We start from the raw sequence: 17,862 nt of genomic DNA on the forward strand, positions 1-17,862 counted from the left end.
CCCATATACCTCTCCATCCCATATCATCATCCTCGATCTCCACCTCCCCTTCTCGCTCTCCTCCTCGCTCAGATACATACATTCTCCTAGCCAGTCTCTCATTCTCCATATACTCCACATGACCACCACTCTCAATATTAATACCGACATACTGTAATATACGAGAGGATGCTGACACAATCATGATAACAGTGATAATATGAGATTGAGAATTGATACGAGAATGTTTATGATGTCACTTGTAGTATTCCCAAAATTCAGTCTCTTCTACACCAGGACAATCTCAGCCAAAAATATGATGATGATGATGATGATGATGGTTGTGGTGTCACTTCGGGTATTGCCACAGTTCGGTCTCATATGTCTGATTTGTACACCAGATTAATTTAAACCAATATATGATGATGATGATGATGATGGTGATGATGATGATGATGGTGATGATGGTGATGATGATGATGATGATGATGATGATAATGATGGTGGTTATGGTGTCACTGAGTGTTCCCAAAGTTGGGTCTCGTATGTTTCACTTCTACACCAGGATCATCTCGGCCAAAAATACGATGATGATGATGATGATGATGATGATGATGTCACTTAGGGCATCCTCACAGTTCAGTCTCTCACGTCTGACTTCTTCGCCAGGTTGAGCAGAGCAGGGACGTCTCCAAGGGTGGGTGGACGTCCCTAAACCCTCACGTGACCCGCGACACGAGTGACCTTGGCGTGTGTGACCTGACCTCATCTTCATGGCACCTGCTGAAGATCACTGCCGCTTCCACTGCCGGAGACACCACCGTTGTATACAGAGTGGCGACCAAGGGCAGCGAAGGAGGTGAGCTTTGAGGGAGGTGAGCTTCGAGGGAGGTGAGCTTTGAGGGAGGTGAGCTTTGAGGGAGGTGAGCTTTGAGGGAGGTGAGTTTCAAGGGAGGTGAGTTTCAAGGGAGGTGAGCTTTGAGGGAGGTGAGCTTTGAAGAAGGTGAGCTTCGAGGGAGGTGAGCTTCGAGGGAGGTGAGCTTCGAGGGAGGTGAGCTTCAAGGGAGGTGAGCTTCAAGGATAATTATTGCAGTTTCGGACAGTTAAGCTCCTTGTTTGCGTAGTTGATTGAGGTTAGATTGATTACCCTGGATTAGTTAGGTTAGCTTAATTAGGCCAGGGTTGTTAGGTGAGCTTAGGGAAGAAAATCAGAATACTTTTGATCCACAGGTGTAGGCATATTTGACAGACGATTGTGTGTGTGTGTGTGTGTGTGTGTGTGTGTGTGTGTGTGTGTATCTGTTACAATTGTGTGTGTAGCCTATCTGTTACCATCGTATCACATGACCGGCTTGAACTATCAACGTGAAACCTTCAGGGTATCAAGATATGGCCAAAATCTTTGACGAGTTGGAAAATGGATACTCGGGATCAAGGTCAAGGCCACTAAAATGGCTGCCAAAGGTCAGCTAGTTTTTATCGCCCGTCTTTAGCACCATTATATCTCTTGAACGGCTTAAGCAATCAACATGAAACCTTAAGGGTACCAAGATATAGCCAAAATCTTCCAGCACCCCCCGGGGGGAACACCACCACCCAGGGTCTCCTGGGGGAAGTGGGGGCCCCCCGACCACTCCGGGGGTTGTGTCGCCCCCGACCACCCCAGGGGTGTGAAGCCCCCCGCCCCCCAGGGAGGGGCGCCACCGTCTGTCCCCCTCCTGGGGGGCCGCGCTTGTAACTTGGCCAACAGCATATTCTGGCGGCCGATTAGCATTCGACCCCCCAGTGCTTTTCTTTCAGTTAATATGGACTGACTTTTTTTGAAACGTGGTGACTGAATGCCGTAGAGTGTTGATTTTTTTTTTCACATTTGGTTAGTAAGTAGCTTGTAACTTGGCCAATAGCATATTCTGGCGGGCGTTTAGCATTCGGTGCACGAATAATTTTTTTTCATTGTAGCTGATCTTCACTCAATGAGAGAGAGAGAGAGAGAGAGAGAGAGAGAGAGAGAGAGAGAGAGAGAGAGAGAGAGTTATGCTACTGGTTTACATACTTTTCACATTTCTTTGTGACTAGCATCATAGTATTCTGGGCTTAATTTATCGTTACAATTCAGCTTTCAAGATGGTGAGATGGCAATTTTAGGCCAAACTGAAATGAAAATAGTATAGTAACCTAGAAGACTCATCCCTGCTTTATAAATAAGGCTTATGTTGTGTGAGAGGCAGAGTTCCATCAGAAAACAAAAAGAAAGAGAAAGAAAAAAGCCGAATTTGGTTGCCAACAAGGACAATGATGGAGGTCAAGATGTGTTGTACCTCTCTCTCTCTCTCTCTCTCTCTCTCTCTTTGTAACAAGGATAAAGAACTATTGAATGAAAAATAGCAGTACATGTTCCGAAGCTCCAGTTGTATGAATCCGACCTCGTGAATGAAGCTTTGTTCATTGTGGATTTAAAATAATTTGTGATAATGCATATATACTGTAATTATTAACTACTGCTATCAGTTTTAAACGCATGCTTGTCGTCAATGGAGAAAGAATGGAAAATTCCCTTCCTCCCTTTCTGACAACAGCTGGGTCTGCCCCTGGTCTAAAAAGCGCCTTTTCCCCAGGCTTCATCGCGGCGGAGTCGGTGCAGGAGGTGCCGCCCAGCGTGACCAGGAGTGTGGACGCCTGGCTGGATGCACACATCGTGGCGGGGGTGGTCAGTGCCCTGCTCCTTGCTACAGCATTCATCATCTGTGTCTGCGTCGCCGTCAGGAGGAGAAAATACGACGGCTACAGGTACGTCGGGGCCTTGTTTGGGGGGTTATACTGTAGACATGAGTCGAGATCTTGGTTTTTGCGTATACTGTAGCATACGTTGAAGTCCTGGTTTTGGGTTATACTGTAGATATGAGTAAAGTTTTCTGTGTATATATGAGTTGAGGTCTTATTTTTTTATTTCTTATATATATATATATATATATATATATATATATATATATATATATATATATATATATATATATTGGTGTATACAGTGGATATGAGTATACGTCTTGATTTTTCTTTACATACTGTCGGTATGAGTCAGTATTGTGGTTTTGGGGTTGAACTGTACAGTAAATATGATATTTTTGTAACACATAGTACGATATTTCAGGTGTCCTTCGAGGCTTCGTATCGCCTCTGCCGTGACGATTTATTCCATTGATTTTGCATATATCACCGTGATATACCCTTTGTTATATTTACTGTTTAATATACAGTAGACTTAGCTTGTTTTCCCAGCTTGTTTTTCCAGCTTGTTTTTCCAGCTTGTTTTTCCAGCTTGTTTTTCCAGCTTGTTTTTCCAACTTGTTTTTCCAGCTTGTTTTCCCAGCTTGTTTTCCCAGCTTGTTTTTCCAGCTTGTTTTACCAGTTTGTTTTCCCAGCTTGTTTTTCCAGCTTGTTTTTCCAGCTTGTTTTTCCAATTTGTTTTTCCAGCTTGCTGTCCCAGCTTGTTTGCCCATCAGTATTAAATATGACATTGAGGCGTGATCTGCAGAATAAGTAGCAATGGCAGAGGTGTTAAGACATCCCCATGACCACTCAGGGAAGGGGCACAACTTTTTCAGCCGAGAATGAGCATGCGTAAATAATAATAATAATAATAATAATAATAATAATAATAATAATAATGATATTAATAGTATTAACAATAATAATGATAATAATAATAATAATAATGATAATGATAGTAATAACAATAATAATGATAATAATAATAATAATAATAATAATAATAACAACAACAACAATAATACTACTACTAATAATAACAATACTACTACTACTACTACTACTAATAATAATAATAATAATAATAAAAATAAAAATAATAATAAAAACAATAGCAATAATAATATTAATAAGAGGAAGAAGAGGAAGAGGAAGACGAGGAGAAGGAGGAGGAGGAGAAAGATGAAGATGGAGAAGAAGGGGAAGGAAAAGAAGAAGGAGAAGAAGAAATGAAACAGTTATGAAATATTTTCTAAACCCACATTACTCATGCATCACTGTAAAGTGACTTAAAAAATGGTCAAGAAAAGGTAGTGAAAAATTACAACACCCACCCACCCACCCACACACCCACCCACACAACAACCCACCCACCCACCCACCCAGACACACACACACCCACACACCCACACCCACACCCACCCACCCACACACACACACACACAGGAGCCACCAAGGAGAGTGGACGTGGGCCAACAACGCTCCATACCAAGCCAGCACGGCCAGTGGCACTACGTCAAATTAGTATCTTTATATGAGTCAAGCTCTGTACCAGGTTAGACTAAATGTTTTTTTTATTATTAGAAAAAAAAAAAAAACGAAGTTTAAACATAACTTGTTCAAACAGAAAAGAGAACCGAGTAGCGAAAGAATGCGCTCAATCAGCTGATTGTTTGTTTAGACTGCAACTGCCCCAGGGAATGCAAGTACTCTGTGCTTTTAGTATTGCAAAATGGCCACATACGTTAGTAAAGCAAATTTGGAAAAGAAAAGGGATAAAGGTAGAAATCAAGATGATGATTTCTGCCAAGAACTGGTTGAAATGGAGACTCACAATAAACTGGTAGAGCGTGTACACAGACTGGAGATGACTTTCCAGAATGAAATTGATGAAATAAAGAAGCAGATGCACTTGCAAAAGGAAGAAATAGAAAAACTAGGAAGGGAGGTCAACAAGAAAGACACAACCATATGTGAACTAATAGTGGAAGTGAGTACACTTAGGAGGAAAATGAGTGAAATGGCAAGCACAGTAGTCAACCACGAGAGTATTATGGAAGAGTTCAAAAATGATACAGAGACAAATAGGCAAGTAAGCAGTCTGATAGACCAGAGCAGTGATATTGAGGAGAAGATAACACAGGTGAATGAAGCTGTGCAAAGCTACAAAAATGATGTGGAAACCACGTATGTTGAAATGGTGAAAGTAAAGAAAGACTTAGAAACAAGGGTGGAAGAAAAAAGCATTGAAAAGGAAGTGAAAAGAATAATCCAAAACAATCCAAAGTTAGTCAGAGATTCAATAGATATCAACAAATCTATAGTAATCACTGGTATAGAAGAGGAAGAAGTAAAAAACAAGATCTCAAGAGACAAAAACGAGACAGCAAATGTAATAAGCTTATTCAAAGAAGTATCAGAGGAAATCTGTAATAAAGACATAGAGGAACACAAAAGGTTAGGGAAATACGAGAAAAGCAAGTCAAGACCTCTAAAGATAACTTTCCAGAGTGGAGATACAAAAAAATGCAAAGAATCTTATGGAAAAAGAGGAGTTCAAAAATGTATGGATAGAAAGATGCCTAACACAAGAGGAACTGGAATTACTGAAAGAGAAGAAGGAGGAAGCAAAAACAATAAATGAGGGAAGATCAGAAGAGGAGAAGAATACATTTTTTTACAAAGTAATATGATTGCAGGTGCGAAAGTGGTACATAAATTGGAGGGAATAAAAAGGAGGAAGGTAGTAGAACCATGTCATGACAAGTATATAAACAAGATGACAAAGTTGATGTACTCAAATGTGGATGGAATGGTATCTAAATTATTAGAGATGAATGATTATGTCAGAGGAAACCACATATAATATGCCTAACTGAAACAAAATTAACACCTTGGATATCAAATGACATACTAAACTTAGAGGAATATAATATATGAAGAAGAGATAGAAACTTAAAAAAAGGAGGAGGAATTATAATATTAACTAAGAAAAATCTAAAAGTCAATGAAATAATACAAGATATACGCTCACAAGTAGAACTGATTGCAGTAGAGATCAAAACATCTGAAGGGAAAGTAATTGTAGCCAATTTGTACATGCCACCCAGATCAAACACATGGGAAAGACACGAATATGAGGACCTGGCAGAGAGTACAATTCAGAGTTTAAGAGCATTACTACATAAAATGGAAGAGAAATCGGAAAGAATTATACTAACTGGAGATTTTAATACAAATATAAATTGGAATATTCTAGATATAATAAGCCAAGAAAGTTGTTGGGACCAAAAGCTCCTGGATCTCGTGCAAGAGTTTTTCCTAACGCAACATGTGAGGGAAACCACCAGAAAAAGAGGACTCGATGTACTTTCAGTGCTAGATCTCATATTTACTAGGCAAGAAAATGATATTGACAGTTTAATATATCACCCTCCACTCGGCAAAAGTGAAAATGCAGTACTAAATTGCAACGTCAGGATAGCATATGACATAGTTAACAGCAATGAAAGTTACAAAAAGAGCCTAAACTATAAAAAGGGAAATTATCATGACCTAAAGAAGCATTTCTTAGAAGTTGATTGGGAAAATGAGCTTAGAGGACAAGATTTAAATGCTGTATATAAAAAATTCTGTGAATTTTATGAAATAGCAGTCCAGAAGTACATCCCACAACACAAAGAAGCAGATAAGAAAATACAGAAATGGTTCAATACAGAATGTAAAAAATCAAAAGAAAGAAGAGATATGTTGTGGAATAGATACAGAAGACACAATATAGAAAGGGCATATAATAATTACAAACAGGCAAGAAACGATTATACAAAGAAAAAGGAGGGAAGCCCAAAAACAGTTTGAGGAGGATATCATAAATGGGAGAAATGGAGTTCCCCCGAGCTAAGCCCTGTACTGGACTATATAGCCGCGCTAGGGTTACAGGAGCGAGCTACCACTCCCGGCACGGCAGCATATCATAAATAAAAGTAGTGATCAACCGAAGTTATTTTACAGCTACGTCAGAAGCAAAACCAAGTAAAAGATATAATACAATCCATTACGGACGAGGGAATCACCTATACACAAGAGAAAGATATTTGTGAAGCACTAAATAAGAATTTCCAATCAGTTTTTACAGAAGAAAAAAATTTTGAGAGGGACTATGTGGAACATGCATGCCCACACATACTACCAGATATACAAATATCAGAAAAAGTAATACAGGAGGAGTTAAGTAAATTAGACAGAGGAAAAGCAAATGGTCCTGATGAAATTTCATGTTGGGTGCTACGAGAATGTGCAAAAGAGTTAAGTAAACCATTATTTTTAATTTTCAAGAAATCCTTGAGTCAAGGTAAACTACCTGATATTTGGAAGAAAGCAAATATTGTCCCCTTATTCAGGAAAGGGAATAGACAATATCCACTCAAGTACCGACCAGTATCACTGACCAGTGTTGTAAGCAAGGTATTAGAAAAGCTTATAAGAAAAGCTTGGGTAAATCATCTAGAAGAACACAATATGATAACAGAAAGACAGTTTGGTTTCAGAAAGGAAAATCATGTGTTACTAATTTGTTAAGCTACTATGACAGAGTAACAGACACAATACAGGAAAGATAAGGATGGGTGTACAGTATCTATTTAGATTTCAAGAAAGCATTAGACACAGTACCACACCAAAGACTTTTATGGAAACTGTACCATCAAGGAGGAATTCGAGACAAACTGTTTTCTTGGATGCAAGATTTTCTCATAAAAAGAGAAATGAGAACAGTACTAAGGGGAAACTACTCATCATGGAAAAAAGTGACTAGTGGAGTACCACAGGGCTCAGTGCTGGCACCAATCATGTTTTTAGTGTATATAAATGATATAGACAGTAACACTGAAAATGAAAGCTATCTAAATATGTTTGCAGATGGTGCAAAAATACAAAGAAGAATTACTAACACAGACTCTTGTAAAGAGCTACAAGAAGAATTAAACTTCATGAAAGGAGTAATACATGGCAAATGGAATTCAGTGTGGACAATGTCATGTAATCAAGTTTGGTAAAAGTGGAAAAAGGCCTGATTGGGATTATACGTTAGGAAATAAAACCCTACACACATCAGAAAGAGGGAAGGACCTAGGTGTGATTATCAATAACAGACTCTCTCCGGCTGACCACATCAGTGAGAAGGTACGGAACATGTATACACTGCTTACAAATATGAGAATAACATTCACATACATAAATGAAGACATGTTGAGAAGGATAATAACATCATTCATCAGACCAACCCTGAAGTAAGCATCAGTAGTAGGGAGTCCTCATCTCAAAAAACATAGACAAGATTGAAAAAGTTCAAAGGGCCGCTATAAGATGGATACCAAGCTTAAGGGATCTAAGCTACGAAGAAAGACTAAATAAACTGAATCTACCAACACTACAGGAGAGAAGGAAAAGAGGGGACATGATAATGCTATATAAATGCATATCAGAAAAGAGAAAATAGACATAAACGATTATTTAACCTATGCGGAAGCATCAGCAAGAGGACGCTGCAAAAAACTGCATAAGAAGAGTGGTGATAAAGATGTGAGGAAATTCAGTTTCCCAAACAGAGCAATTGATCAATGGAATGCACTACCGAATGAAATAGTGTGTGACAAAACAATTCACAAATTTAAGGATATGTACGATAAATATGGTTTAAGACACGGGACAGTACAAGCTTGACTCATTTCTGTAAAGATACAATTAGGTAAGAACACACACACACACACACACACACACACACACACACACACACACACACACACACACACACACACATACTGTCTCATAGAAAGGCTCCGTAAATAAAGGAACAGAGAGATAGAGGGAAATCAACGGGCCACAAATCACCTTCTGTTCCATATCAGTATTATGTCCTAACTTCTCTAACACTTTCTGCCGCCTTCTTCAGGGCGTATCTTCCTCCACACAAGCTCATATTATCATTGGACAAGGAAACTCCCTAGTACCTCTTCCTTAGCGATTTATTTTTGGACATGACTAGTTAATATCATTCTGTACGATGTTTATGCAAAGTATGGCGATATGGAAAGGGTTTGTGTAACACAAGGGCACAGTGAGGTGTAATAAGCAAACTAAATCGCTTAGGAAAATGTGTTAGGGAGCTTCCTCAACCGACGAGAATACGTGCAGAGTCTTGCATTGTGTTCTTCATAATGGTAACACTCAAAAATATTTCACGTGGCACTTCCCATTGCAACTGCCGGAAGAAAGTGCTGGCGATCTTCCTCACGTGATAGCTGATTATTTGGTAGCAACTTTCTTTTCTTGCCTCACTGCTACTGTAGATTTCTTCTGTTTTCACTGCTACATTAATCCTTTTCTCCTGTGTATCATCGCTGCGTAATTCCTTCCCTTTTCTAGCAGTCTATGTTTTCCTTGTTTGCCATATAAGTCACGGTGTTATGGCTGTCAAAATCAAAATATAAACGCTTTGACATTATTTTATATATAGATTAATTATAAACAGAAATTAAGTAAAGATTCTTCACCTTAACTTCGCATACATTTTCGTTCTTTTGCAGCTAACTTCCCGTAGCTCAATGGCAGAGTTGAGACCTTTTGCTGTGTGTCCTTTCCATAACACTTCTTCGTGACTAGCGCTGTATCTTGTGTCAGTCTCTAGTTACAACTCAACATTCAAGATGAAGAGTTAGCAAATTTTGATCAAGTTAAACCAAGAAAAATGTGGGAAAAAATACAGGAAAAAAGTGAAACGGAGTCGGAGCTTGAACGAAGAGTGAGTTAGTGTGTGGCCCATTTTACTGTTCCTGCTGTTGTCTTAATTCTCACTCTATTGTATTTTCTTCTTGCTTTCTGAACCTTGCTTCATCCAATGATGATGATGATGATGATGATGATGAAGATTATGATGATGATGATGATGATGATGATGATGATGATGCTGATGCTGATGATGATGATGATGATGATGATGATGATGATGATAAAAATGATAGCGATTATGATGATGAAGAGGAGAAGTAGTAGGAGGAGGAAGAGGAAGATATAGATGATGATGATGATAAAACAGCATAACTAACCGTATCCCTGACCAGCAGACAGGGCGAAAGTGTGGACCAGAAGGGCGGCAGCGGCGAGGAGGACAACGCCAAGAACTGCCAACTCACGCGAGGAGGTCACGTGTATTCCCCAGCCCCGACCAAGAAGCCAAGGGGGTCTCTCGCATCTCTCAAGATGCAGGATGAGGCGTCGGATCCTTATGAGATATGCCCCTATGCCACCTTCAGGTAACAGTTAAGCAGTCGACTTTAGCCCACCATTATAGCACTCAAGCAATTACAAATTAATGAACGGAGCTGGAATTTGCCTCCCTGTTATCTTGTTTTGGTTTTCTTGGAGAGAATAATTTGCTGGCTCCTTCCCTTTGGTTCCTCCTTCCTTGCATAAAAAAATATACATGACATGGAGACTAAATAGTATTACACGAAACAGTTTCCTTGAAGTAAATGTAGCACAGAATGAGGCCTCAGATCCCTGTATGTCCCTATGCCTCCTACTATACTCCTTTTACTCTAACTTGGCCTAAAATTTCCATCTATCCATCTTGAATGTTGAGGTGTAAAACTAGAATAACAGTAGAATATCATGCTAGTCACAAAAAATTGCCGTGGAAAGGAGGTAGAGTTGCAGTATTGTCTTACTGTGCTTTGAGTTGTATGTAGTAAGCTACAAAAGAACGAAAATCTGGGCCATGTTGGAGCGAGAAGAGTATAACAGCAATCAACCAACGGACTTTAAGCCATGACTATATTACATACGGATTTACGTATTATGTACACAATATAGAGGACGATAGACTGGAGTAAATATAAGTGAAAGACAGGATAATACTTCAGAGCCTTAAGATCTACCTGTCTGTCTATCTATTGCCAGATGCCTTAATCCCGCAAGGGGTGACCACAAACAAATAGCCTCCATGTTGCCTTGTCCCCCGCCATTTCACTGCCCTACTCCCAGCCCACACTTCCCTCTCTCATATACCTCTCCACTTCGTCCCTCCATCTCATCCTTGGCCTCCTCCTCCCTCTCTCTCCCTCCACCTCACTCACATACACTCTCCTCGTCAGTCTCTCACTCTCCATCCTCTCCACATGGCCAAACCACCTCAGTGTGTTCCCCCTAACGGTTCCTATCACATCCACAGATATTCCCTTAAATACCAATCAGTAGACTTTATCCCATAGTTATTTTACACAGATACTTGTACAGAGTAGGCTGGTCCATATTTTACACGTCCCTACTTTCGTGTGTTGCGGGTACGGCTTAATCAGCGTTACCAGCGTCTACCAGGCATTATTTGTCTGCTTTCCACCAGTTTTATACTTTATACTGTCTGCTCTTCACCTAAACTCTCTGCTCTTCACCTAAACTCTCTGCATGGTTGATTAGCAATTTCAGTAGACAAAAACACCAGTCCTTCCCGAACTAGCAGACTGACCCGTCCCCTTAAAGACAAGATAGATGGGTGCAATGTACAACCCTCCTTATAAAAGCAGTAAATAGCCAACAATATTGTTAATGACGCAAATGCGCGCTTCCTCCCTCTATTAATGCGTTTACAAACAGACTTCAAGCTCAGAGCACTCCGTTTGTATTTGATTGGATGGATCTCTTTACAGCAAACAGGGCAAGAGACATACTATATATTTAGTTGACTGAGAAATTAATAAGCAAAGTTTCTGAATTAAGAAATGCTACCTGAAACTTTAAGCCTGTCTCTGAATACGGAGCCTCTGGTGATTGTACACAAATATATATAATTATTAATACTGTAAATAAATCTAATTAAAAACACTGTAAATGTAACTAAGAACAAAGGCTTTTTATGATGGTGTTTGACACGCACTTAATCATAGTCTGTCCTAAATTTGAAGTAACCTTGGCAAGATAAGTGGGTCCTTTCATTCAGGCCTTCACCTTCACCTCTGTCATCTTCGTTCCTCCTCTCTCTCTCTCTCTCTCTCTCTCTCTCTCTCTCTCTCTCTCTCTCTCTCTCAAACTCTACGTATTGGCATCTTGTAGCGTGGGTAGTTCGGAAGACACCTTAGAGTACAAATTGTCCTAGCACACAATGACTTCTCGTGACTGCCTTGCTGCTTCCCTTCACCCCTCCTCCCAGTGACTGTCACCAGCCTCAGCAGTCCCCAGCCTACGGTCAGGTCCCCAGGCAGCGGTCCCAGTCCCACAACAAGGAGGCAGGTGAGGCAGGGGTGAGGCAGCGATCCCAGTCCCACTACAAGGAGGCAGGTGAGGCAGGGGTGAGGCAGTGGTCCCAATCCCACAACAAGGAGGCAGGTGAGGCAGGGTTGAGGCAGGGGTGGAGCAGGGGAGAGGCAGGGGTGGGGCAGGGGTGAGGCAGGGATGAGGCTGGAGTAGGCAGGAGTCACACTACAAGCAGACAGGTGAGGCAGGGGGGGAGGCAGCGGTAAGGCAGATGTAGGCAGGAGTCACACTAGAAGGAGACAGGCTAGGATGAGGCAGAGATGAGACAGGAGTGAGGCAGGGGTAAGACAGGGGTGAGGCAGATATAGGTAAAAGGCATACTAGAAGAGTCATGAGTGAGGCAGATACAGGCAGGAGTCACATTAGAAGACAGGCGAGGGGGAGACAGGGATGAGGCGAGGATGAGGCAGGGGTGAGGCAGGAGTGAGGCTGGGTTAAGGCAGATACCCAACAGTCAGATGGTGATGCATAAACACTTAGTCAATACTCCCTTCACTTTAACCTGGCCTAAAATTACCATCTCTCTGCCTTGAATGCTGAGCTGATGCAAGAGATTAACATTCTGCCACTGAGCTGTAACAATAGATTTACCCTAGGATTTGGCTTTAGTCACGAAGAAGTGCCAAGAAAAATATGCAGAGCCTTACAGAGCCTTACTGCTGTCTTACCCTGCCTCTGAGATACGTGAAAGATGCTACAAGGGAACGAAAATCTGGGCCAAGTTAAAGTGAAGAGACTAATTTGTACGTCATAGCCAAGACACACTATAGGCTCTGTCTTGCTATGCCAGAGATTGCAGTTATCTTTATCAGGTTAAAACAAACACACTATAGTCTGTATCTTGCTATGCCAGAAATTGTGTATAACTTTGCCAGGTTGAAGTAAACGCACTAAATCTTCCGTGTCTTGCTGTAACAGAGATCGCTTACATCAGCCGAGGCAGTCGTGGTGGGGAGTACGGGAGTCGACCCAAATCGATGACCAGTGGTACCCAGAATGCCCCCACCGCTTCCAAGGACCAGCAGAGGGCGTGGCCGAAGGATGCCAGGAAGGACACCAGGGGCCGCCACCACCGCCCGAAGAGCCGATCCAAAGGTACAATCGCCTGCAGAACTCCTGAAGCCGCTTCTGCAACTCTCCCTCTGGACGAGACAATCAGCCTCATGAGTCCGTAGAAGTCAGTATGATGACGCAGTTTGGCCACTGAAAATTGTCACCAGTCCAGATCTATAATTTCCATCTATCTATAGCCAGATGCCTCAATCCCATAGGGGGTAGCCATAAACAAATCTCCTCCATGTCGCCCTGCCCTCTCCCTTTTGGCTGCCTTTCTATTTAACACCCACTACCCCATCTTGCACACGATACGTAACATCGCTCTCATCACCACTGAGTGCACCAATGACACTCCCGCGACTCACATATAATTTGAGACTAAACTCCTCTCTGTTAGAGACTCCCTGATATAAGGGGCACACGGTTCTATGCAGCAGTCTGTCCCAGTCCACAACACACCTGTTATTACCTGACAGCCACACAGCACAACATGACACACAAAACAGTCACCACACAAACAATTGCAGACCCTCTTGGAAAACATTATATCTCCAGACCTTTCTAGTTCCTACACTGGCAATGAAGAAACTATCTATCTACCTATTGCCAGACGCCTCAATCCCGTTTGGGGACAGACTGCAGCCTCAGCACCTTCATACATACTCTTCACAGCATTCAACAACTTCCCATCTACTCCATATATTCTTAATACTTTCCACAATCCTTGTCTATCCACCCTGTCATATGCTTTCTCCAAATCCATGAAAGCCGCATACAACTTCTTTCCCTTCTCTAGAAACTTTTCCACTAAAGATCTAAGAATGAATATCTGATCTACACAACCTCTTCCCTTCTTAAAGCCTCCCTGTTCTCCAACTAATTCCTCAGTTCTTTCTCTAACTCTGTCAATAAGTATCCTACCATACATTTTTCCTATTATACTAAGAAGGCAAATACCCCAATGATTAACACACACTTCTTTTTCCCCTTTTCCTTTGTACAAGGGAATAATAATACCTGACTTCCAATCCTCCGGGACTCTACCTTTCTCCCTGGCCAATCTGCACATCTTCCACATCCATTCAACTACTATCTCTCCCCCATGCTTCAGCATTTCACCACACATTCCATCAATTCCTGGGGCTTTCCCCAATTTCACTTTCTTCATTGCTTCCACATCTTCTATCCTACTGATTTCTTCCTGTTTTCTCACCTCCCTCCTTCTCCCAGCCATTCCCCAGCCACATATACTCTCATTACTTCCATCCTGTATGTTCAACAATTCATTAAAGTGTTCTATCCATTTGCTCACTTTTTCACACTGCTCCACTAGTAATCTACCATTTTTATCTTTCAATCCCCTGCTAACCTCACTTCCACCCTGTCTTACTCTCTTCACCTCTTTCCAGAACATTTTCTTACAGTCCCTCCACTTTACACTCAAATTCCTTCCAAATTCCTCATCCACTCTCTTCTTACTCTCTCTTACTAATCTTTTCACCTCTCTCTTTCTTTCTACATATAACTCTCTCTACTGCCTCTCAACTTCTTCCGCGTCCCTATTTCTCATCCAATCATTGTATGCTTTCCTCTTTTGTGCCACAGCCTGTCTCACCTCTTCAGTCCACCACGCTGTTCTTTGCACCCCCCTCCGTCTTCTCTTCCTCCCACACACATCACATCACATGCTGCACATATTTCTTCTTTAAATATCCTGCACACACCTTCCACGTCCCCCATCTGTTTCAATTCATATTTGCCCAATCGTTCCTCCACTTCTCTCTTATACTCTGCCTTTTTCTCATCCTCTTGTAACCTTTCCACTGTCCTTGCAAGTACTCCTTCCTCTCGTCTTTCCCTTCTTCTATTTCTCCATCTTACTTGGATCCTAATTCTGGCCACCACCAAGTAGTGGTCAGAAAGTCCACTCCCCCAACCTCTATAAGCTCTTGCATCCATTACACATCTTCGCATCCTTTCATCCACACACACATAATCAATCATTGCCTTCCTTTCATTCAGTTCACCACCCACCCTTCTCATCATTCACCATGTATACCTGTGGATCATTTTATGCCTGAAGAGCGTATTGGCTATCACCAACCCCCTCCCTGCTCAAATGTCCACTAACGCACTGCCATTCTCATCTATCTCAGCAGGCACACCCCACTCACCAACTATTCCATCCACCTTCACATTCCCTACTTTACCATTCATATCACCGATCAAAAACACTCTCATTCCTTCCAAACTTTTCCATGCACACTTCCACATTTGTCCAGAACTCTTCTCTCTCTCTGCTAACACGATCTTGCGTTGGAGCATACTATCTATCTATTCTATATACCTAGGCTGCTTCCCCGAAGGAAAGGGAGGTAGCCAAGACAGGATGACACACTCCCCATTTACTCATCCATTCAAACACATTCATTCGCATCTTAGCCCCAAAGGGGAGAATGGACAGATCCTCACCGCACCACACCGCACAGGGTCAACTGCGCAATGCAATCAGTGACATCCGTAGCAGGGCACGACAATGAAGAAACAACTACATAATTATACAGCTCACACACATGGCAGTGCAGCACCTTGATCAGATCACTATACTTCATGCCCCAATCCCAACATCCACCCATCAGAGGCATCCTAAATAGAGCTGATCGAACTGGGTAGGCTTAGATCAGGACATCACCCGGCCCTCCACAATTACCAGCATAAATTTAGGCTGGGTGCAATCACAGGTGACACGTGCCCTGCTTGTAAATATGCCCACACAACATAACACACATTATGAAGTACTGCACAACACACCACCACAACACAGACACAGCATCAACAGTGGCACCATCCCACAGGGGCAGCTGCTTACCTGCGGTCAGCTCGGCCAGGTAGACCGAGATTAAGCAACAGCAACAACAACATCATACTGCAATGTGTTTCGTTATATGAATAATTTTTTTAAGAGGAAAGGGACACTGTGACAGCCCTATAGAACAAACAAAGGGATAGATTCAGTTTCCACAATCAATCTACTGTATCTGTAATTTATATATATATATATATATATATATATATATATATATATATATATATATATATATAAAGATAAACACCAACGTAATCAGGAACATCTTTAATAAATTGGTGACGTTTCGACAACTCGTTTGTCATTACTAATTACTCCACCAGACTTCAGCTTCCTTAGGAAATTGAAGCTGAAGTCTGATGGAGTAATTAGTAATGAAGTGTACTCAAAATTATACGTATCTGGCGCTACACCAGGAGTCATGTATGGGCTCCCTAAAGTACATAAACAGAACTGTCCTGTCAGACCCATTCTCTCTGCCATTGGGACTGTTAGCTATAACATATCTAAATTTCTTGTACCTATGATTACCCCCATCACTAAAAATTGCTATACGGTTAAAGATTCATTTACTTTCGCTAAGGAGATTTGTAACTACGATGTTGACCACTGTACTATGGCTTCTTTCGATATAAAGTCCCTGTTCACTAATATTCCTCTTTATGAAACTATAGACATTTGCACCAAACAAGTATTTAAACACGAGAAAATAATAGATGGATTTAATATGAACCAGTTCCGTAAATTACTGTCTGTCGCTTCTAAAGATTGTCTTTTCCTTTTCAACGGAAAATCTTATAAGCAAATTGATGGAGTGGCGATGGGGAATCCCCTAGGTCCCTGCTTAGCAAACGCATTTTTGTGTTACCATGAGACAAACTGGCTGCAGCAATGCCCCTCCCATTTCAAACCTCTCCTCTACCGTAGATATATCGACGATACATTTTTATTGTTTAGTTCTCCAGACCACATCCCTCTTTTTCTAAACTATTTAAACTCGAGGCATGCTAACATTCATTTCACTTCTGATATTGAAGTAAACAACAAACTTCCCTTTCTTGATATACTAGTCCAAAAAACTACTAATTCCTTCATCACTTCAGTATACCGCAAACCCACTTTCACAGGATTAACCATGAAATTCAACTCAGCAATCCCAATTCAGTTTAAACGCAATTTGGTGTCGACCCTGCTGACAAGAGCTTATAATATTTGTTCATCCTATTCTGCTTTACACTCGGAATTGAGTTTTCTTACGAAAACATTGTTCTCTAATGGTTTCCCAATGTCGTTCACACAAACCCATATGGGAAGACAACTAAATAAGATCCGTAACCCACCTACTCCTAAACTCACAGCAAACAAATCACCTGTATATTGTATCTTGCCATTTTTAGGTCCAAAAAGTTTTTCCATACGTAATAATATATCGAGTTTAGTTAGGGAATTTTACCCTCAAGTATGTCTTAGAACAATTTTCAAACCCAGCAACACCATTGGACAATGGTTCAAACATAAAGACCGAATCCCTGACGCTCTGCAATCCTCTGTTGTCTATAATTATAACTGTAGTCGCTGTAATGCGTCTTATATTGGACAGACTAAGAGGCAATTACGAGTAAGAATTGCAGAACATCGGGGACGGTCATATAGAACCGGTCTACCTATGGCTAAGCCACCTTTCTCTGCCATCCGAAATTGCTGTGAAGCCTTAGGCCATCCCATAAGCGAATCTGATTTTTCTGTTGTCCACGCTTGTCGTGACGAGGTAACACGCCTCCTGGCTGAATCACTCCTCACTCACCACCTACAGCCCACACTGGGCACACACGACTGCTCCACGCCCCTTCTCTGTTTTTAAGGTTTGAAAATGACAAACGAGTTGTCGA

At 41.4% G+C, this 17,862-nt stretch overlaps 1 pseudogene; it reads left to right on the forward strand.

Annotated features, from left to right (window-relative positions):
- The window catches only part of LOC145407465 (cell adhesion molecule Dscam2-like), an 85,433-nt pseudogene that overhangs the window by 56,383 nt on the left and 11,188 nt on the right, over positions 1 to 17,862 (forward strand).

The sequence above is a fragment of the Coenobita brevimanus genome, chromosome 73 (assembly GCF_032717465.1).
Source record: "Coenobita brevimanus isolate Jiangsu-jjx chromosome 73, ASM3271746v2, whole genome shotgun sequence".
NCBI classification, from domain to species: domain Eukaryota; kingdom Metazoa; phylum Arthropoda; class Malacostraca; order Decapoda; family Coenobitidae; genus Coenobita; species Coenobita brevimanus.